We start from the raw sequence: 22,445 nt of genomic DNA, 5'->3' as shown, positions 1-22,445 counted from the left end.
AGCATTGTGTTTTCTGACACTCAGTGTACACGGCTTAGCCTGGCTATATAGCATTGTGTGTACTGCCACTGTGCACCTCGCTCAGCCACGCTATATATAGCATTGTGTTTTCTGACACTCTGTGTACACGGCTTAGCCTGACTATATAGCATTGTGTGTACTGCCACTGTGCACCTCGCTCAGCCACGCTATATATAGCATTGTGTTTTCTGACACTCTGTGTACACGGCTTAGCCTGACTATATAGCATTGTGTGTACTGCCACTGTGCACCTCGCTCAGCCACGCTATATATAGCATTGTGTTTACTGCCACTCTGTGTACACCGCTCAGCCAGACTATATACCATTGTTTACTGACAATCTGTGTACACCGCTCAGCCAGACTATATACCATTGTTTACTGACACTCTGTGTACACGGCTCAGCCTGACTATATAGCATTGTGTGTACTGCCACTGTGCACCTCGCTCAGCCACGCTATATATAGCATTGTGTTTTCTGACACTCTGTGTACACGGCTTAGCCTGACTATATAGCATTGTGTGTACTGCCACTGTGCACCTCGCTCAGCCACGCTATATATAGCATTGTGTTTACTGCCACTCTGTGTACACCGCTCAGCCAGACTATATACCATTGTTTACTGCCACTCTGTGTACACCGCTCAGCCAGACTATATACTATTGTTTACTGACACTCTGTGTACATGGCTCAGCCTGACTATATAGCATTGTGTGTACTGCCACTGTGCACCTCGCTCAGCCACGCTATATATAGCATTGTGTTTACTGCCACTCTGTGTACACCGCTCAGCCAGACTATATACCATTGTTTACTGCCACTCTGTGTACACCGCTCAGCCAGACTATATACCATTGTTTACTGACACTCTGCGTACACGGCTCAGCCTGACTATATAGCATTGTGTGTACTGCCACTGTGCACCTCGCTCAGCCACGCTATATATAGCATTGTGTTTTCTGACACTCTGTGTACACGGCTTAGCCTGACTATATAGCATTGTGTGTACTGCCACTGTGCACCTCGCTCAGCCACGCTATATATAGCATTGTGTTTACTGCCACTCTGTGTACACCGCTCAGCCAGACTATATACCATTGTTTACTGACACTCTGTGTACACCGCTCAGCCAGACTATATACCATTGTTTACTGACACTCTGTGTACACGGGTCAGCCAGACTATATAGCATTGTGTGTACTGCCACTCTGTGTACACGGCTCAGCCAGACTATATATCATTGTGTGTACTGCCACTCTGTGTACACCGCTCAGCCAGACTATATAGCATTGTGTGTACTGCCACTCTGTGTACACCGCTCAGCCAGACTATATAGCATTGTGTGTACTGCCACTCTGTGTACACCGCTCAGCCAGACTATATAGCATTGTGTGTACTGCCACTCTGTGTACACCGCTCAGCCAGACTATATACCATTGTTTACTGACACTCTGTGTACACCGCTCAGCCAGACTATATACCATTGTTTACTGACACTATGTGTACACCGCTCAGCCAGACTATATAGCATTGTGTGTACTGCCACTGTGTACCTCGCTCAGCCACGCTATATATAGCATTGTTTACTGACACTCTGTGTACACGGCTCAGCCAGACTATATAGCATTGTGTGTATGCCACTCTGTGTACACCGCTCAGCCAGACTATATAGCATTGTGTGTACTGCCACTCTGTGTACACCGCTCAGCCAGACTATATAGCATTGTGTTTACTTCCACTCTGTGTCTGCTGGGCCTGGGAACAGTAGTACACCGCTCACCTGCCACTGTATAGCATTGTGCTCTGTGTCGCTGCTGGGAATAGTGGTACACCGCTCACCCGCCACTGTATAGCATTGTGCTCTGTGTCGCTGCTGGGAATAGTGGTACTGTATAGCATTTCTGCACTGCCACTGTACTGCTGCCAGTCAGCGTGTACTGTAAGGATAAGTGAAATGAGGAAGAAATCCGGTGAAAGAGGAAGGGGCAAGGGAAGAGGTGTTTCCCCTGACGGTTCACGTACAGGCCACAGGGGAGCACCCAAGAAAACCCACTCAATACCGCCCATGTTGTCCAGGACAACAACCCTCACAGATCCAAAAAAACAGGACCAGATAATTACTTGGATGACCTCTCAAGCGTCCAGCAGTGGGTTAAGCAGCACCAGCACATCACGCACGAGGTCCGAGTCCTCAGCCAGTTACAAGGAGCCAGTGGGCACAAAGCTGACACAACCGGCAGCGACACCACGCACACAACTGCCAGATAACCAGTCCGATGAATTGCCTCAGGACACAATGGGGTATTTGCAGGAGCTATTCCCAGCCCAACAAACTTCCACCTTTTAAAGGTCAATGGAGGAACAGCCAGAAATGTTGTGCCCGGATTCACAACCATTAACTGTGGGAAATGCACCGCGCACTGAAATACAAGGCGAGTCCGAGGAGGACTCGGAAACCCAAATCCCAGAGCAAGTTGGGCAGGAGGGGTTGCAATTGCAGGAGGTCGGCCGACAAGATCTGGAAGACGACGTTGGAGTGAGCTGCGCAGAGGTTGTTCTGGGGAGCTCTACTCCACGGCGGCGGCCCCCCACAATGACATATGACGAGTTTGAGGAGATGGAAGAGGAAGGTATGGACAATGTGGACATAGACCCAGATTTTGTTTCTGAACGAGAACATCGCCGTCGTAGCAGCAGCACAGATGAGTCTGTTGAAGAACCCACTGCTGCACGAGTTCGCCTTGTGCCACAAGGTAGGCGGCGCGCAATTTCAGGCACCACAAGCGTGGAAGTTCAAGTGAGAGGCAAAAGAGGAGCAAACAGAAATCGCCAGCAAGGAGGCAGGTGCTCCAAAGTCTGGGCTTTCTTTGAAGACTGCACTGAGGATGTTACCATGGCGATTTGCAAGGTGTGTAAGACCCGCCTGAGCAGGGGGAAAAGTATTAACAACCTCTCCACCACCAGCATGAGCCGCCACATGCTATCCAAACATCCCACTCTGTGGGCAAACGCGGCAGGACAGGGTACCAGCAACACTGCCTCCCTTGGGTTCACCAGACTCACCACCAGACCCGCCTCAGCAGCAGCAGTAGCCCAGCCATTGCGTGGTTCACAACATTCACAAACATCAGACGACGCTGACACTGTCACTTTCCGGAGTAGTGCTCTTGAGGTCTCCCAGTGTTCATCAAACACAACAACCAACAGCCCTTCCGTGTGCAGCGCTACGGTTCAGTTGTCTGTGTCGGAGATGTTTGAGCGCAAGAGGAAATTGCCAGCAAATGACCCCCGGGCCGTAGCAGTAACAGCCAGCATAGCCAAGCTTCTGGCCTGCGAAATGCTGCCATATCGAGTGGTGGAGACAAACAGCTTCAAGGGCATGATGTCAGTGGCCATCCCACGTTACGTGGTTCCCAGCCGCTACCACTTTGTGCGCTCTGCAGTGCCTGAGTTGCATGAGCACGTGGTCAGCAAAATAACCCGAAGCTTGAAGAATGCCGTTGCCTGCAAGGTTCACCTCACCACTGACACTTGGACGAGTGCGTACGGACAGGGTCGATACATCTCCCTTACCGCGCACTGGGTGAACCTTGTGGAGCCTGGCAGCGATTCCTCACCTGCTACGGCGCGGGTGTTGCCCACGCCGCAAACAGCTGCACCGCCGTCCCTCCCACTGGATAACAACAGCAGCACCTACCTCTCTGACTCCTTCTCCTCCAACGCATCTCAAAGCTGTACCTCATCCGGAAACGCTAACCCAGCAGCAGTAGGATCGTGGAAGCAGTGCAGCACAGCTGTTGGCATGCGTCAGCAAGCGTTGCTGAAGCTGATCTGCCTTGGGGATAAGCAGCACACAGGGGAGGAAATTTGGAAGGGAATAAAGGAACAGACGGATTTGTGGCTGGCACCGCTGGACCTGAAACCGGGCATGGTTGTGTGTGATAATGGGAGTAATCTCATTCGCGCTTTAAGGTTGGCTAAGCTGACACACATCCCTTGCCTGGCGCACGTGATGAACCTAGTAGTTCAGCGGTTCCTGAGGACATACCCAGGCGTGGCCGATCTTCTGTTGAAGGTGCGTCGAGTGGCCAAACATTGTAGAAATTCCAGTACTGCTTCGGGGGCACTCGCCAAGATGCAGGAGCGCTTCAATCTCCCCCACCATCGCTTGCTGTGTGATGTCCCTACGCGCTGGAATTCTACGCTGCACATGCTAGCACGCTTTTGTGAGCAGAAGAGTGCAGTGGTCCAGTACATGACGGCGCAGTACCGAGGCGCATCCGGACAGCTGCCAAGCTTCTGTGGATCCGATTGGGCCAACATGTTGGACCTCTGCCAAGTCCTCCAAAATTTTGAGCAATCCACGTTGCTTGTGAGCAGTGACAACTCTTCAGTCAGCATTACCATACCACTGCTGTGTTTACTGAAGAGGTCAATGTTGAAAATCAAGGAAACAGCTGTCATGATGCAACTGGGGGAATCTGAAGGAGAAAACGATCAGCGTGATGGTACCAACATCAGGCCATCCGCCTCAGGGAACGCTGGCCCCAGCAGCTATGACGAAGAAGAGGAGGAGGAACAGCTGGAGTTGGAGCAGGAATTTCATGCCACCACTGACGAGGGCCAGAGCGGTGCACGTTGGACTTCCACAATTCAGCGCGAATGGTCAGCAGAAGCAGACCAGGAGGAAGGTGACGACTATGATGCATCACAACAACTATCACAACGCTCACAAGAGGATGATGAGGATTCTGGTAGGACTCTGGCACACATGGCTCAATTCATGCTAGACTGCATTGAACGCGACCCACGCATTGTGCGCATTCTGATAAACACCAATTACTGGGTTTATACCCTTCTGGATCCACGGTACAAACACAATGTTCCAAAACTGCTTGAAGAAAGAGTCAGACAGGTCAAAATGGAAGAATACCAGCAGGCCCTTGTGGAGACTTTAGAGAGGAGATTGACATCCTCCCCCTCCTCTAGCCAGTTGTACGCCGACAGACTGACTTCCGCAAACCCAGGACGACCAGGAGGGCAGCAAACAACGCAAGCCGCAGCTAGTGCCCAAAAGGGAATGGTATCGGCAGTGTCCTTGGAGTGGGAAAATTTTCTGACACCCATGCAGCAGCAGCCCACTGAACAGCAAGCGTGCAGATCCACCTCCAACACCGATCGCCTGGAGAAGATGGTCAAGGACTACATGTCAGATGACGTAGCTGTGTCGAACAATCCATCTGCACCCTTCAACTATTGGGTATCGAAGCTAGACACCTGGCACGAACTGGCAATGTACGCAATAGAGGTGCTGGCTTGCCCGGCAGCCAGCGTTATGTCGGAACGCTGTTTCAGTGCTGCCGGAGGCATCGTCACAGATCGGCGTATCCGCCTCTCCACAGAAAATGCAGACCGTCTGACTCAAATTAAAATGAATCAATCCCAGATTGGAAATGACTACGCAACACTCCAGGACCCCAACCAAGTAACATGACCAATGAACATCTGGGATGGTGTAGCGTTTCCGGTCCCTGTTTATTGAACCTCTCATCTGTATTACATTTATGACTGCATGGCGGCAAAAAGCATTGCTGCTATATCCGCACGCTTTTTGTCCTCATGCAAGGCCTGGGTTGTTGTGTCTCAAAAAGCATGGCCTTCTCCTCCTGCGCCTGCTCCTGTTCCATCACGTGTGCTGCTGCTGCTGCTGGGTTAGCGTTGCCGGTCCCTGTTTATGGAACCTCTTATCTTTATTACATTTATGACTGCATGGCGGTACAAAGCATGCTATCCGCACGCTTCTTGTCCTCAGGCAAGGCCTGGGTTGTTGTGTCTCACAAAGCGTGGCCTTCTCCTCCTGCGCCTCCTCCTGTTCCATCACGTCTGCTGCTGCTGGGTTAGCGTTGCCGCGTGGTCCCTGTTTATTGAACCACTTATCTTTATTACATTTATGACTGCATGGCGGTACAAAGCATGCTATCCGCACGCTTCTTGTCCTCATGCAAGGCCTGGGTTGTTGTGTCTCACAAAGCGTGGCCTTCTCCTCCTGCGCCTCCTCCTGTTCCATCACGTCTGCTGCTGCTGGGTTAGCGTTGCCGCGTGGTCCCTGTTTATTGGACCACTTATCTTTATTACATTTATGACTGCATGGCGGTACAAAGCATGCTATCCGCACGCTTCTTGTCCTCATGCAAGGCCTGGGTTGTTGTGTCTCACAAAGCGTGGCCTTCTCCTCCTGCGCCACCCTCCTCCTGTTCCATCACGTGTGCTGCTGCTGGGTTAGCGTTACCGGTCCCTTTTCCTGGAACCTCTTATATGTATTACATTTATGACTGCATGCCGACAAAAAGCATGTTACCTGTGCAAAGAAAACAGACATTTCCCGCATTTAAAAGACAGTTTTCCCTTTGAAACTTTAAAATCGATTTTCTCAAAAACTATAAGCTCTTTTTGCTAAAAAATTTTTCCTCTTGTACCCACTCCCAAGGTGCACATACCCTGTAAATTTGGGGTATGTAGCATGTAAGGAGGCTTTACAAAGCACAAAAGTTCGGGTCCCCATTGACTTCCATTATGTTCGGAGTTCGGGTCGAACACCCGAACATCACGGCCATGTTCGGCCTGTTCGGCCCGAACCCGAACATCTAGATGTTCGCCCAACACTACTACCTTCTAACAGACTGGCCCCGCTCCAGTCGGTACTGAACTCAGCTGCTCGTTTCATTCATCTTTCTTCTCGATCTTCCTCTGCTGAACCTCTTTGTCAAACTCTTCACTGGCTGCCAATTAACCAGAGGATCCAGTTCAAACTCTTAACCCTAACCTACAAAGCTCTCCACAATCTCTCTCCCCGGAACATATCCTCACTAATTTCCAGATACAAACCCTATCGCAATCTCAGATCTGCACACGATCTTCTGTTGTTCTCCTCTAGAATCACCTCCTCACATTCACGTTTACAATATTTTGCGCGCGCTTCATCCCTTCTCTGGAATCCCCTCCTACAACACATCCGTCACTCGACAACCTTTGTTACTTTTAAACTCTCTCTAAAAACTCATTTGTTCCGACAAGCATATGCGCTACCTTAGGCCACTTCCCTTTGTCCTAAGACCAAATTGCACTCCTACTAGGTATCCTTAAACACACTGCCTTTATATATTTTATCGTATACTACCCCTCCTCCTGTTTCCCCCCCCCCCCCCATTCCCTTTAGATTTTAAGCTCGCAAGGGCAGGGCTCTCTCCCCCTTTTGTGTCTTGGAAATCATTATACATTTTATTCATCATGTTACTTTTATCACTGTCATTACCACTTCTGTATTTTGTATTCTGTATGCTGTATCATTTTTTGTATTTTGTCACTAATTATGTATCTTGTATATTAGTGTACACCATTGTCTGCATTATGTACCCCATGTTTGCTTCTTACTTTGTACAGCGACACGGAATATGTTGGCACTTTATAAAACAATTATATATATATATATATATATCTTCTCTGAATTTTGCATTGCATTTGCAAATTAAGATGCAAGATTTCAACTGTGCGAAATTCTTGCTCACCACTAATCCCAGGACAATTATAGAGCTAATCGTACAATAAAGATTTAAAGAGACACTGAAGCGAAAAAAAAAATTATGATATTATGATTTGTATGTGTAGTACAGCTAAGAAATAAAACATTAAGATCAGATACATCAGTCTAATTGTTTCCAGTACAGGGAGATTTAAGAAACTTCAGTTGTTATCTCTATACAAAAAAGAAATTAAGCTCTACGACTTTCAAAGTCGTGGAGAGGGCTGTTTTCTCACTTTTATTATCTGAACTGTTAGTTAATTTTTTACTTTTCCTCTGCCAGAGGAGAGGTCATTAGTTCACAGACTGCTCTGAAAGAATCATTTTGAATGCTGAGTGTTGTGTAATCTGCACATATTAGAGAATGATGCAATGTTTGAAAAAACACTATATACCTGAAAATAAAAATATGAGAATATTTTCTTTGCTGCTAATCTTCTAGTAATTATTCATAGTACACAACCAATTCATTATATCATATATTTTTTTTCGCTTCAGTGTCTCTTTAATTTCAGTACAAAACTTTAGATTTGATAAGCTATAAATATATTCAGCCCACCTGAAAGCATGCGTAGATATCTTTGTAATTTATCAATAATGTCCAATAGGTTGCAGGCAAAATAAACAAATCGAACTGAGTTACTGGCATATTGGAAAGTCTCAATCACATCACCGGTGAGATTGATGACTGTAGAATCTATTGAGCAGTAAAACGTCAGGCAGTCCAGAATGTTGTGATAGATTTCTATTGTATTTCTGGACAAAGTCCTCCTTCAGTCTAAGACATTTGTTTGGTATACTGTCTGCAACTTCTGAGCGATCCAGGCAAGTGATTTATAATATTGATTGGTCAAATCACAAAGAGGTTGATGAGAGTGTGGTCATCATAAGAGACACAAAAGCCATAAAGTAAACAGTTTATGTCGTTTTGGCAGCTAACAAGAAAGCATTCTTCACTAGTGATGGTCTAGGACAGTGATGGCTAACCTTGGCACTCCAACTGTGGTGGAACTACAAGTCCCCTGAGGCAGAGTTCCTCAACCCTGTCCTCAAGGCCCACCAACAGTGTATGTTTTGCAGAAAACCACAAACATTCACAGGTGAGGTCATTAGTGTCTCAGCAGAGCTGATTAACTACCTCTGTGGATTTCCACAAAATATGCACCGTTGGTGGGCCCTGAGGACAGGGTTGGGGAACACTGCCCTGAGACATTGCAATACTCTACATCAGGGGTCTCAAACTTGCGGCCCGCGGGCCATTTGTGGCCCTCGATACAATATTTTGTGGCCCTCGCCAGCAAAGGCTTCCTTATAGTTCGCTTCAGTGCTCCCAAGTAATCCGCCGCATCCCCGCCGCTAACGAGGGCTGCAGAGCCCCCAAATCGCCCGGGGGGCAATCCGCCGGCATTTCCTAGAAGGGGCACAGCTTTCAGCTTCAGCTCTGCCCCTCCAGACATCAATCGCCGCACGGATCGCTGCCTCTCCCCACCCCTCTCTGTGAAGGAAGAGTGAGAGGGGCGGGCAGAGGCGGCGATGCACCGCGATTGTGAAATTCCTTATGCGGCCCAGCCTCATCCTGACTTTGCCTCCTGCGGCCCCCAGGTAAATTGAGTTTGAGACCCCTGCTCTACATACAGCTCTAAGCATAACTTGGGGAGGAAGAGGAATGATGGGATTTGTACTTTTGTCACAGCTGGAGTGCCAAGGTTAGCCATCACTGGTCTAGGAGGACTCATGTGCTCAGTTTGGTCAGGTGACAGATACTGTATGTAAGGGCTAGTTTACACTGGGTGATTTTTCAGTGCTTTGCTGATCGCCGGCGATCAGCAAAGCACTGCTACTAATGTATTCCTATGGATACATTCACACAGCAGCATTTGCGATTTCGATCAATCGCAAACGCACTTGAGGCCGCGTTTCGGGGGCAATTGTGCAGTGATTCTCATTTTATTGAATGGGAATCACAAGCGCAAATCATTCTAAATCAGGAGATTTTGCCCATAAATCGCGATTGCGGAGCCAAACGCGATCGCAAGCAAATCGCTGAGTGTGAACCGGCCCGAAGTCTTTCATTTGCTAGTCATGATCATGTGCTAAAGCAGAATGTGATCATAGCAAATCAGAGCACTGCAAATCTATCAGCCGGTCAAACAAATCACATGCATTCTCCTAGACATGACCATCACTAGTCTTCATTGTTAAAATGCTCCACAGTACAAGGCCTTGACTTCAGTTCATATTAGGAGTAGAGTCTGTGGTGTGGAGTCTGCCAGGTGATATTGCACAGCTCAGAGCAATCGCACTCTCCTAGCCACTATGATTATATGTGGCATGGTGGTACAGTGGATCACACACTTGCCTTGCAGTGCAGGATTCCCAGTTGGAATCCCAATCAGTGTATTCTGCAGGACTCTGCACAGAATTTCGATGTTCTCCCCATGTCTTTGTGGGTATCATCTGGGCACTCTACTTTCCTCTCACAACCCAAAAACATACAGATACGTTAATTGTTAGTTATTTTGAACTTCATCTCAATCAGTAGCTAACTTAAGTTTTCCCAGATAGATCATTGGGAAATGTGTGGGAATTTGCATATCTGCATCCATTGGTTGATGTTCACATAAAGGGTTACCTCGCATTCCAGACACCGCCAGACATAGCATTCAGCTCCCATGTTGTTGCTGACAGCGTTTCACTAGTAAATGCATGTAATGAGAGACAGCGTTTCACTAGTTAATGCACATAATGACAGACAGACAGCCTTTCACCAGTAAATGCACATAATGACAGACAGCCAGTGTCCCCATTATAAGTAGCCAGGTGTATAGATGTCCCCAGTATATGTAGCCAGGCATATAGCTGTCCCCAGTATATGTAATCAGGCTGGTGGTGGTGGACTGGGGGCCCCGGGGCAGCTAAGGCCTGGCTTGTGGTGGGCTGGAGGCCTCAGGCCTGGCTGGTGGTGGTGGTGGGCTGGGGGCCCCAGGGCAGCTCAGGCCTGGCTGTTTGTGCGCTGGGCGGAAGGCCTCAGGCTCACGCTTGGCTGGCTGGCTGGTGGTGGGCTGGCTGCTTCAGGGCTGCTCAGGCCTGGCTGGTGGTGGGCTGGGCGGAATGCCTCAGGCTCAGGCCTGGCTGGTGGTGGTGGGCTGGGGGCCTCAGGGCAGCTCAGGCCTGGCTGGTGGTGGGCTGGGCAGAAGGCCTCTGGCTCAGGCCTGGCTGGTGGTGGTGGGCTGGGGGCCCCAGGGCAGCTCAGACCTGGCTGGTGGTGGTGGGCTGGGGGCCCCAGGGCAGCTAAGGCCTGGCTGGTGGTGGGCTGGATGCCTCAGGCCTGGCTGGTGGTGGTGGGCTGGGGGCCCCAGGGTAGCTCAGGCCTGGCTGGTGGTGGGCTGGGCGGAAGGCCTCAGACCTGGCTGGTGGTGGTGGGCTAGGGGCCCCAGGGCAGCTCAGGCCTGACTGGTGGTGGAGGCCTCGGCTGAAGGCCTCAGGCTCAGGCCTTGCTTGTGGTGGTGGGCTGGGGGCCCCAAGGCAGCACAGGCCTGGCTGGTGGTGGTGGGGGGCTGGGCTGAAGACCTCAGGCCTGGCTGGTGTTGGTGTGCTGGGGGTCCCAGGGCAACTCAGGCCTGGCTGGTGCCAGCATTGCATGTAAAAAAAAAAACAATTCAAGTTGGCAGTTGGCTTGGCTCAGGCTGCCCACCCACCTTGAGTCTTCCTCCTGCTGCTGCTGAGCTTTCTGTCAATGGCTGTCCAGTCCTTGGACGTTTGTGCGTGCTTTCCGTGTGAGTGCTGGCTGGTAGTGAGCAGAGTGACGCAACTGGTCTGGTGGTGTGTCTGGCTGCAGAGTCCCCACTTTGCTGCTGGCCTGCTGTCAACGGCCGTCGGAGCGGCAGGCCTCTCTGAAGCTGGGCGGGCGGGTCAGGCGAAGGGAGCGCGCTGCACACTGCGTGCGTATCACGTGACAGACGTCATCATGTGACACAAATTTATACGCCAGGAACATTCCCTTGCGGGTCGCTCTGTGCCTGCGTGGCTGCGTCTCTGTATGTTACCCGGGCTAAGGCGGTGTGAGGTGAGTGACTTTGATTTGACACTGACAGCCAGGCCAGCCCTCCTCCAGACAGTCCTCCTCCTTATTTTTCCTCTGAACCGCAAGTACGAACTTGCGGCGGTTGCAGCCCGTGGGGGGGCTTTAGGGGAGGCTGATAAGTTGACAGCTGGGGCTGAAGCCTGGGTAAGCCCCAGCGTGGCGCCGCCACTGGCTGTGTACTGTAGTGATGCTGGAGAAGTCTGCAGAGATAGTTCTGCTCCATCTGAGATGGACAGAGTGAGTGTAATAAGCTGAGGCTGGGAGCACACTCGTCTGTCGGTTTTCTGTACACCATTTGTGTCTGTATGTGTGAAAACATGCACGTTTTACCACATACATACAGACGCTAATGTAATTGGTAGAGAACATGCATGCTTCACTGCTGTCTGTTTTTATCTGCATGGGGAAAGCACATTCAAGTGTGCACTAGCCCATTAAATAATATTGGTTCAGTTATTGGGGGGTGCCATCCAAGGTTTCACAGGGGGGCCCAGTGATTTATAGTTACGCCCCTGCATTTGGGACTACTTTTTTTGCTGCAGGTACTTAAACCTTTACTTATTCCCAGAGGTTGAAACAAGTATGGTCAGTTCTCACTTTACCCCCCCACCCCTTCACAGCACATGGTTTTGTCCCAAACTGCAAGTGTGCATTAAGCAATTGGCTGATCATCTGTCTTACGTAGACGGCTTTCACAATGTTTTCTGTGCACTTAAGATAATTTGCATTGTGCCTGTGACTGGCTTGTTGTTTACCTGTCATTATATTATGTTTTGTACCAGGCTGAACCATCACGATGAATTACATTCATTAGACCAGGCAATAGTTCTTCAGCTACATACAGACAAGGTGTGTTTATTGTAAACTGCCTAACTAATGTCATTGAAGGAGACACATAAAGGTCACTGCGCTCTGTTGAGTATTTGTCTGAAGCCATTAAAACGACTGGGGGAGAAACATTTTCTCATCGCTCAGGTACCTGCACAGCGAACAAACAATGACTACATTTAACTAACAAGCGAATACACGAGTAAGTTATTTTACTGATTAGCAAAGGCAACTTTGCACAGCTGGTGTTATAAGTGTCTAATATGGGTAATACACGTCTATATCAAAAATCCAATCGCATTTGAAATAATGTTTGTCCATAAAGTGCAATGTACCATATCTAGCAAGCAGTACACACATTTCTAACAAACGTTATTTTGCTTACAGGCTGTGTAACAGACGACCTGCATTTAAATCTCAAGGCAAAGATGTAAACGTAGTAAAGAAAAGAGCAAATAAATAGACGTATGTGGGGAGGCCATGTAAAAAAATATCTATATATATAATAGAGTAAGTGCCTCAACCTTCAAGCAAGAAGAAGAAGTAGCGCCCTGCCCTCAGGGCCGGTCCAAGCAAGAAGAAGGGGCCGGACCGAGCAAGAAGAAGAAGTAGCGCCCTGCCCCCAGGGCCGGTCCAAGGAAGAAGAAGGGGCCGGTCCAAGCAAGAAGAAGAAGAAGTAGCGCCCTGCCCTCAGGGCTGGTCCAAGCAAGAAGAAGGGACCAGTCCAAGCAAGAAGAAGAGGTAGCGCCCTGCCCCCAGGGGCGGTCCTACTAGTAGGACGGCTAGTAAACTATATTTTATTACACAGTCAAAATGGTATCAGGCAAATTGGGCGCATGCGGCTTCAGGACCAATCGGGCGCCGCCATAGACTTTAATTGAAAATATCAGCAAGCTGGCACCAACAATGCTGCGGCCAGTAATTATTGTTTTTTTGCTGTGTTTTTTTTTCCAGTTTTTTTGTGCGCGGGGTGGTGGTTGGGGTTCGGTGGTGAGAAGGGGGTTTGTGCAGGGGAGGGACTGTTAGGCTCATTTTAGGGACCATTCACACTAGAGCATTTTGCCGGCAATTTCGTCAAAACGCTCAAGCGCTATTGCTATAATACCCTATGGGCCCGTTCTTACTTGGGCGATTTGCGTTAATCACCGGCGATTAACACAAAATCGCCAAATGCAAACGTGTAGCCTGCACCATTTTCAGGCAATTTCACCGGCAATCGCGTTTCAGTGCTATAGAAGTGCTAAACGCGATCGCGGAAAAATCGCTGCAGGGTCCAGTGATTTTTCCGCGGAAAAAATCATTCCTGGAAGCTGGTGTTTTGCACTTTTAAGTGTGAATGGGCCCTTACACTTAATCCACTGAGTTTGGCATGCACTTGCGTTAGTACGCGTTAGTCCGCGTTTTTTTCCAAATGAAATAGAAAACCTATTTCTTACAATCCCAACATGCTGGCATGCGCAAGAAAGAGTACTGTATTTTTTTTTTGCGGATGCCAGCGTGTGGAGATTGTAACAAATAGGTTTTCTATTACATTTGGGGAATAAACGCATAGTAACGTGTACTAACCAGTGGTGCTCAGCAGAGCTCGAATATTCGAGTAGCTCGAATATTCGAGCTCTTTTTCAGCTATTCGAGCAAGGTATTCGAGCTCCGAATAGCTGGAGCTATTCGAATGGGCTATTCGAGTGAACTCGAATAGCCCATTCACTATTCGCGCTATTCGAGCTAACAGCGCTATTCGAGCTCGAATACCGAGCTCGAATAGCGTCATAGCCCAGATTGATGTCCTTAGAGCCAATCAGAGGGCTCCCAGGCCCTCTGACGGCAGCCAATCACTGAGGGGGACCCTGGCCAGCCCCTACCCTATAAATAGCAGCCGCCATGTTGTGTTTCTCCGTCCTTGCCTGACTTTGCACAGAGAGAGATCTGCTCCTTTGTGCGTTGGCTTAGCAAGAGCTTTATTGTGGTCATTTACCTAGCGTTTTTGCTCACATACACCTCCTATATACACCTATATTGTTGTTAGTTAGATAGACATTGTATTTTAGTTAGTAGCTTTTGTGTTACATAGAGAGAGACTCAGACAGCTGCTGCAGGCTTACAGCTTTAGGCCTCAGGGCCTTGCCTGTGTGGGCAGCTGTTCTCTCCTGTCCTCTGTTTATTTCTCATCTATACCAGTATTTCTGCTGTCCTTTAGTACTGATTGATTGTATTTTGTATTGTAGTTATATACTGTAACTGTACTAGGACACTCACTCAGTCACTGTTCATAGGCTACTAGCTCCTGCGTGTGCGTGCAGTGCACTCACTGTCTGTGTACTGTACACACACACTCTATTTCCTTCTGAATAGTTATATACTGTAACTGTACTAGGACACTCACTCACTGACACTGTTCATAGGCTACTAGCTCCTGCGTGTGCGTGCACTCACTGTCTGTGTACTGTAGTGTACACACACTCTATTTCCTTCTGAATAGTTATATACTGTAACTGTACTAGGACACTCACTGTCACTGTTCATAGGCTACTAGCTCCTGCGTGTGCGTGCAGTGCACTCACTGTCTGTGTACTGTACACACACACTCTATTTCCTTCTGAATAGTTATATACTGTAACTGTACTAGGACACTCACTCACTGACACTGTTCATAGGCTACTAGCTCCTGCGTGTGCGTGCACTCACTGTCTGTGTACTGTAGTGTACACACACTCTATTTCCTTCTGAATAGTTATATACTGTAACTGTACTAGGACACTCACTGTCACTGTTCATAGGCTACTAGCTCCTGCGTGTGCGTGCAGTGCACTCACTGTCTGTGTACTGTACACACACACTCTATTTCCTTCTGAATAGTTATATACTGTAACTGTACTAGGACACTCACTCACTGACACTGTTCATAGGCTACTAGCTCCTGCGTGTGCGTGCACTCACTGTCTGTGTACTGTAGTGTACACACACTCTATTTCCTTCTGAATAGTTATATACTGTAACTGTACTAGGACACTCACTGTCACTGTTCATAGGCTACTAGCTCCTGCGTGTGCGTGCAGTGCACTGTCTGTGTACTGTAGTGTACACACACTCTTATTTCCTTCTGAATAGTTATATACTGTAACTGTACTAGGACACTCACTGTCACTGTTCATAGGCTACTAGCTCCTGCGTGTGCGTGCACTCACTGTCTGTGTACTGTACACACACTCTATTTCCTTCTGAATAGTTATGTCTGGAAGTGGCAGCCAGCGCGGTTTGGGCAAGGGGAAGGGCAGCAAGGGAATCAGGAGGAGAGGGAGCAGCATTGTGGCAAGCCGCGGGCGCGGCCGCGCCACCATGCACAGTTCCGCAGCAGCAGCGTCAGTGGCTAACATTCCTCCTATAGCCACTGGCCGTGGATGCCTTAGGCGCCGCCCAGCAGGAGCATCTGCAACTCACGCTGCAGAGACACAGCAGCAGCAGCGTGTAGCACCTGCTCCGATTTTCCTCCAGCCGGGTCGGAAACGTCCCATTGAGGAAAAGGATGCAGACACTGTGGTGCAACTGATGACGGAGGATGAGCAGCCCGCCATCAGCTCTGCATCCGAGGCCTCCACCCTCACCACCACCACCACCCCTGTTCGCAGCAGCCGCCCAGCAGGGCCTGGGGAGGAGGCCAGTTCACCGTCACTCGCCGACTTGTCATTCAGCAGTCTTTTGACCCCAGGCATCATGAGTAAATTGTCTGCTGTTGTTGGCGATCTTGAGGAGGAGATGCTGATGGGCACTTTGGGGGATGAGGGATTGGACAGCAAGACTGTGGCGACAGTCAAGCAGCCCGTCCATGCATCAGGAGAGGAGTTTGGGGGGTCATCATCCCAGCAGGACATGTTTCAGGAGGGGGAGGATGATGATGACACGGTGACAGACAGAGACTGGGTGCCACCAGCTCCAAGGGATGTCGTCATCAGCAGCTCTGAGGAGGAGGAGGAGGATGCGCTTGTGGGCCTTGCAAGGAGGCGCATCATTGCAAGCATTGGCAGCAGTAGGCAGGTCCCCCAGCCTGCTGGTGTCTCAGGCTCAGCAGCAGCAGCAGCAGCATCTGCCAGTACCACCACCAGCCGCACCCAAGCCCCCCCCCCCAACCACCACAGGGAGACAGGCAGCAGCGGTTCCATGCCGTAGGGGGTTGTTTTTGTCACCAATCTGGCGCTTTTTCACCATGCCCACTGTGGACAGCAAGTACGCCACTTGCAACCACTGTCAGCGGAAGTTGAGCAGAGGTGCAGACCCCTTAAAGTTCAGCACCAGCTCGCTCATCAACCACCTTGCTGCGAAACATTTCCACCAGCATGAGGAGTTCCAGAGGCTGAAGGCATCTGGTGCTGGCAGTGGCACCACACCCATCACTGCACAGCCTTCAGCAGCAGCAGCAACAGCAGCCACCCGCCCTCCTGCTCCTCCAGCAGCACCAGCAGGAGTGCGGAAACGCACTGCTCCTCCCCCCTCTGCAACTCCTGCCGCCGACACTGAGGCCTGTTCTGGCAGCCAGTCCTCAGTGGCCTCCTCTGCTGTGTCTGCTGATTCCCGTGCCAGCAAAAGGCCACGCCAGAGCCTTTTGAGCGAGTCCTTCCAGGGGGTGGTTAGGGCTCTGCCTCCCAGCAGCCGTCGCGTGCGGCAGCTGAACGGCTTGCTGGCACGGGCCATGTGCTCCCAACTCCTGCCGTACACGCTCGTGCAGGAGGGGAGCGACATTCGTGCGCTGCTTGCTTGCGCAGCCCCAGACTGGCAGCTCCCCAGCAGACACTTCTTCGCCCGCAAGGCCATTCCTGCACTGCACCGCTTTGTGATGGCCAATGTGGAGCGAGGGCTGGAGCACGCGGTTGGTGAAAGGGTCCACGTCACCATGGACTCCTGGAGCAGCCGCTTCGGGACAGGCCGCTACCTGTCCTTCACTGTCCACTGGGTCAGCTTGGTGGAAGGGGGTGAGGATGGGAGAGCAGCAGCGGGCACAGCAGCAGCAGCAACACAGTGGGTGGTGCCACCCCGCAGGGTCAGGGGAACTGCAGCAGGTTCCTGCGATCCTCTGCCATCCTCCGGCACACCTGGCCAAACCCCCCGCCTCAGCAGCAGCGTGAAGGCCCGCCACTGCCAAGCGCTGCTGCACTTGGTCAGCCTTGGGAAGACCAAGCTGACGGCAACCCATGTGTTGGCCAAACTCCAGGAGCAGGAGAGGATTTGGCTGACCCCCAGAGGCCTCAGAGTCGGAGAGGTGGTGGCCGACAATGGGGCCAATCTGGTTGCCGCAATAGACAGGGGAAACCTGACCCACATCCCCTGTCTTGCCCACGTGCTGAACCTGGTGGTGCAGAAGTTCTTGCGCACCTACCAGGGGATGGGAGAACTGCTGGAAACGGCAAGGAACGTTGTGCGTCACTTCCGGCGCTCGGCTGCAGCCTGTGCGAGCCTGGAAGACGTGCAAAAGGAGCTGGAGCTGCCACGCCATCGGCTGATCCTTGACGTTCCGACTCGCTGGAACTCCACCCTGGCGATGTTGGAGCGTCTGGTTGAACAGAAGCACGCTGTCAACCAGTACCTTGCCCTGGCCACTGTTTCCACCGCTCAGAGAAGGGACAAGACCAGCAACATCCCGTCCATCGTCCCCGATGATGACTGGAGGCACATGCAGCAGGTGTGCTTAGTGCTGGCTCCCTTTCTGCAGGCCACTAACATGGTGAGCAGGGACCATGCTATGGTCTGCGAGTGGGTGCCCCTGGTTTGTCTGCTGAACAGGGCCCTCGATGCTTTGCTGGAACAGGGAGCGGCAGCCTTGGACCAGCAGGAGCGGCAAGCAGCTGCACATGCACAGTCCACCTCTGAGGGGGAGGAGGAGGAGGACTTGGTGGAGGTCCCTGACCTTGCTGCTGATGAGGGGGAGCAGCACAGCGCAGCTGAGTTGGTGCGGGGGTGGAGAGAGGATGAGGCTGACGAGGCAGAGGAGGAGGACAGCACTGCCATCGATGTGCCAGCACACGTGGCCCGCCTCCTCCCAATGGCAGCGCACATGCTGGCGTGCCTGCGCAAGGACCCCAGGGTGATCCAGATGAAGCAGAGGGAGGACATCTGGATCAGCATGATGTTGGACCCACGCCTCAAGGGGAAGTTGAGCCAGTTCCTGCCGCCTGCAGGAGGAGACCCAGCGCAACAAATAAGGAGCTTGCAGCAGGCCCTTGTTGAGCGCTTGCAGGAAGCCTTCCCCCAGCCTTCCACCCCCACTGTCCAGCAGCCAGCACAGTGGCAGCAGCAGGTGCCTGCATCCAGCAGCAAGCGCCCCACAGACCTGCTGTCTCTCAGCCACGAGCTCTACAGGACTGTAGAGGCTCCGGCAGCAGTGACTAGAGAGGAGGTGCATGCAGCAGCATCCTCCACCGGTCACAGCCAGCGCCTGACCCGCATGGTGGCTGACTACAAGGGGTCCTACAGCGGGCTTGACAGCGATGCCCCTGTTGATCCCATGGAGTATTGGGTCAAGCGCCTGGAGATCTGGAGCGAGCTGGCGCAGTACGCCCTGGAAGTGCTGTCCTGCCCCCCTTCCAGCGTGCTGTCCGAGCGCTGCTTCAGTGCAGCTGGTGGCGTGGTCACCGAGAAACGCTCACGTCTGTCTCACAAGTCTGTGGACAGACTGACGTTTCTCAAGATGAACCAGGCGTGGGTGGAAGGCGAGTTCCTGTCCCCTGTTGTCGGCGAGAGGGGGACATGAACTGGCTGCCGGAACTTAGAACCATCGTTAATGTGCCTTACCACCCTTTACCACCTCCTGGCTCCTGCTCACTAAGCCAGCCTGGTTCACTTTAACTATTACGTCGCCTGCAGCCACACATTTTACAACTACAGTGGGCTGCTGTGTACTGCCCTTCTGCTGTCTGTCTGTGTTTCCCACTGCCAGGGTACACAGATTTACATTCTGCTGCCACTCTGCCACCAGCTATTACGTCAAAAAATAGCTATATCTGTGTAATTGGTTGTAAAACCAAAACTACAAAACCATAAAAAAAAAAAAAAGGTTTAATTTTTCAGAGGTGCCCGGGTTGAAAACTGTGTTGTCCCAGTTGTGTATTGGACACGATGTGGGCTGCACGACCGCTGTCTGGGACCTCCTGTTGTGTTTATTTACAGCCCTGGTATCACCCGCTAGGTACCAGGGCTATTATGTCACGCTGCCTGCCTGCTGCCACACTCACACTACTCCTCCATTCCTCCTGCTGCTGCTGCTGTCTGCCTGTGTTTCCCACTGCCAGGGTACACAGAATTACATTCTGCTGCCACTCTGCCACCAGCTATTACGTCAAAAAATAGCTATATCTGTGTAATTGGTTGTAAAACCAAAACCAAAAAACCATTAAAAAAAAAAAAAGGTTTAATTTTTCAGAGGTGCCCGGGTTGAAAACTGTGTTGTCCCAGTTGTGTATTGGACACGAAGTGGGCTGCACGACCGCTGTCTGGGACCTCCTGTTGTGTTTATTTACAGCCCTGGTATCACCCGCTAGGTACCAGGGCTATTATGTCACGCTGCCTGCCTGCTGCCACACTCACACTACTCCTCCATTCCTCCTGCTGCTGCTGCTGTCGGTCTGTGTTTCCCACTGCCAGGGTACACAGAATTAAATTCTGCTGCCACTCTGCCACCAGCTATTACGTCAAAAAATAGCTATATATCTGTGTAATTTGTTTTACAAACAAAACAAAAAAACCATAAAAAAAAAAAAGGTTTAATTTTTCAGAGGTGCCCGGGTTGAAAACTGTGTTGTCCCAGTTGTGTATTGGACACGATGTGGGCTGCACGACCGCTGTCTGGGACCTCCTGTTGTGTTTATTTACAGCCCTGGTATCACCCGCTAGGTACCAGGGCTATTATGTCACGCTGCCTGCCTGCTGCCACACTCACACTACTCCTCCATTCCTCCTGCTGCTGCTGCTGTCTGTCTGTGTTTCCCACTGCCAGGGTACACAGAATTACATTCTGCTGCCACTCTGCCACCAGCTATTACGTCAAACAATAGCTGCTCACATTACTCCTCCATTCCTCCTGCTGCTGCTGCTGCTGTCGGTCTGTGTTTCCCACTGCCAGGGTACACAGAATTAAATTCTGCTGCCACTCTGCCACCAGCTATTACGTCAAAAAATAGCTATATATCTGTGTAATTTGTTTTACAAACAAAACCAAAAAACCATAAAAAAAAAAAAAGTTTAATTTTTCAGAGGTGCCCGGGTTGAAAACTGTGTTGTCCCAGTTGTGTATTGGACACCATGTGGGCTGCACGACCGCTGCCTGGGACCTCCTGTTGTGTTTATTTACAGCCCTGGTATCACCCGCTAGGTACCAGGGCTATTATGTCACGCTGCCTGCCTGCTGCCACACTCACACTACTCCTCCATTCCTCCTGCTGCTGCTGCTGTCTGTTTGTGTTTCCCACTGCCAGGGTACACAGAATTACATTCTGCTGCCACTCTGCCACCAGCTATTACGTCAAACAATAGCTGCTCACATTACTCCTCCATTCCTCCTGCTGCTGCTGTCTGTCTGTGTGTCCCACTGCCAGGGTACACAGAATTAAATTCTGCTGCCACTCTGCCACCAGCTATTACGTCAAAAAATAGCTATATATCTGTGTAATTTGTTTTACAAACAAAACCAAAAAACCATAAAACAAAAAAAAAAGGTTTAATTTTTCAGAGGTGCCCGGGTTGAAAACTGTGTTGTCCCAGTTGTGTATTGGACACGATGTGGGCTGCACGACCGCTGTCTGGGACCTCCTGCCTGCTGTGTTTATTTACAGCCCTGGTATCACCGCTAGGTACCGGGGCTATTATGTCACGCTGCCTGCCTCATTGACTGCCTGCTGCCACACACTCATCCTCCTCCTCCTGCTGCTGAATTTACCTCCTGCTGTCTGTGTGTTTCCACTGCCAGGGAGCACATACAATGGCGCTTCCAACATGCGTGCGCCACCAGCTATTTGTTACGCTCAAAAATAGCTGCATTTCTTTAAAAAAAAAATTTGGAAAGAGAAATAAGTGAAAAAGAAGAAGACGATATAGAAAAAGAAGGAGAAGAAGAAGAAGGAGAAGAAGAAGAAGATGAAGAAGAAGGAGAAGAAGGAGAAGAAGAAGAAGATGAAGAAGAAGAAGAAGAAGAAGAAGAAGAAGAAGAAGAAGATGAAGAAGATCAAGAAGATCAAGAAGAAGAAGATGAAGAAGATGAAGAAGATGAAGAAGAAGAAGATGGAGAAGATGAAGAAGAAGATGAAGAAGAAGAAGAAGAAGATGAAGAAGATGAAGAAGATGATGAAGAAGAAGAAGAAGAAGAAGATGAAGAAGAAGAAGATGAAGAAGATGAAGAAGAAGATGAAGAAGATCAAGAAGAAGAAGATGAAGAAGATGAAGAAGAAGAAGATGGAGAAGATGAAGAAGAAGAAGATGAAGAAGATGAAGAAGATGAAGAAGAAGAAGAAGAAGATGAAGAAGAAGAAGAAGAAGATGAAGAAGAAGAAGAAGAAGATGAAGAAGAAGAAGATGAAGAGGATGAAGAAGAAGATGAAGAAGATGAAGAAGAAGAAGATGAAGAAGAAGAAGATGAAGAAGATGAAGAAGAAGATGATGATGAAGAAGATGAAGAAAATGAAGAAGAAGAAGAAGATGAAGAAGAAGAAGAAGAAGAAGAAGACAATATAGAAGAAGAAGAAGAAGATATAGAAGAAGATATAGAAGAAGAAGATATAGAAGAAGATATAGAAGAAGAAGAAGAAGATATAGAAGATAAATAAGAAGAAGAAGAAGAAGAAGTATATACAGTACTGAACAAAATTCTGGACACAACTTCTCTTTCCACCTTTTTTTTTTAAAGGAACATCCCCACATAATCACTTGCTGTTGTTACTTGGAAAAAAAGATGT

At 49.9% G+C, this 22,445-nt stretch overlaps 1 protein-coding gene and 1 pseudogene across 1 annotated transcript in view; both read right to left on the bottom strand.

Moving 5' to 3' along the window:
* PDE4D (phosphodiesterase 4D) overlaps positions 1-22,445 on the bottom strand; it is a 1,320,537-nt gene that overhangs the window by 1,135,036 nt on the left and 163,056 nt on the right. The window lies entirely within an intron of this gene.
* LOC137559760 (uncharacterized) lies at positions 21,650-22,318 on the bottom strand (annotated as a pseudogene).

This window comes from Hyperolius riggenbachi, chromosome 1 (assembly GCF_040937935.1).
Source record: "Hyperolius riggenbachi isolate aHypRig1 chromosome 1, aHypRig1.pri, whole genome shotgun sequence".
Lineage (NCBI taxonomy): Eukaryota > Metazoa > Chordata > Amphibia > Anura > Hyperoliidae > Hyperolius > Hyperolius riggenbachi.
Note: the sequence above shows the minus strand (reverse complement) of the source record. Positions and strands in the feature narration are given on the sequence as shown.